The following is a 618-nucleotide window of genomic DNA, read 5'->3' as shown; positions in this document are numbered from 1 at the left end:
CCACAATCAAAAGAGCAGGTTATGGAAAAGCATGTAATGGACTCCGTCATCAGGCCACATGTGGCCCACAGGGACTATCCGACCGCTTTGTCATCCTCGCTGAGGATGCGGATAGGAGGGGCGTGTGTTCAGCACACCGCTCTTCCAGTCGTTATGATGGTTTTCTTAGACCGGAGCCGCTCCTATTCGGTCGAGTCTCCCCTCAATTGGCATCACCAGGCAGAGTGAATCCAGAAAAATGGCATCAGCGCAAGGCGGCTCGGCTGGTCACCCATCCAAGTGCCGACCATGCCCGACAGCGCTTTACTTCGGTGATCTGACGGGAACCGGTGTATCCACTGTGGCAAGGCCGTTGTCAAAAGCATGTGATGGATGGACTTTTTTTGTGCGCAAGATGTTAGAACATTACTCGAAGTTATATCTGAAAACGAAAGTCTTGATTTCGACTGATTTGCTAGAAATTTTTCGTTCACTCTCTCTTAAAATTTACGATTTAGATACACTGATCGGCCAGAACATTTTGACCACCTTCCTAATAGCTGGTGTGTCCACCTTTTACATGGATAACATCAGCATTCCAGGGAAAAGGTTGACGAGCTCGGACGCCACGTTCAGTCA

The 618-nt window shown here is 49.0% G+C and overlaps 1 pseudogene; it reads right to left on the bottom strand.

Annotated features, from left to right (window-relative positions):
- Positions 1-239: 239 nt before the first annotated feature.
- Positions 240-357, bottom strand: LOC124620815 (annotated as a pseudogene).
- Between the last annotated feature and the right edge of the window lie 261 nt (positions 358-618).

The sequence above is a fragment of the Schistocerca americana genome, chromosome 6 (genome assembly GCF_021461395.2).
Source record: "Schistocerca americana isolate TAMUIC-IGC-003095 chromosome 6, iqSchAmer2.1, whole genome shotgun sequence".
NCBI lineage: Eukaryota > Metazoa > Arthropoda > Insecta > Orthoptera > Acrididae > Schistocerca > Schistocerca americana.
Note: the sequence above shows the minus strand (reverse complement) of the source record. Positions and strands in the feature narration are given on the sequence as shown.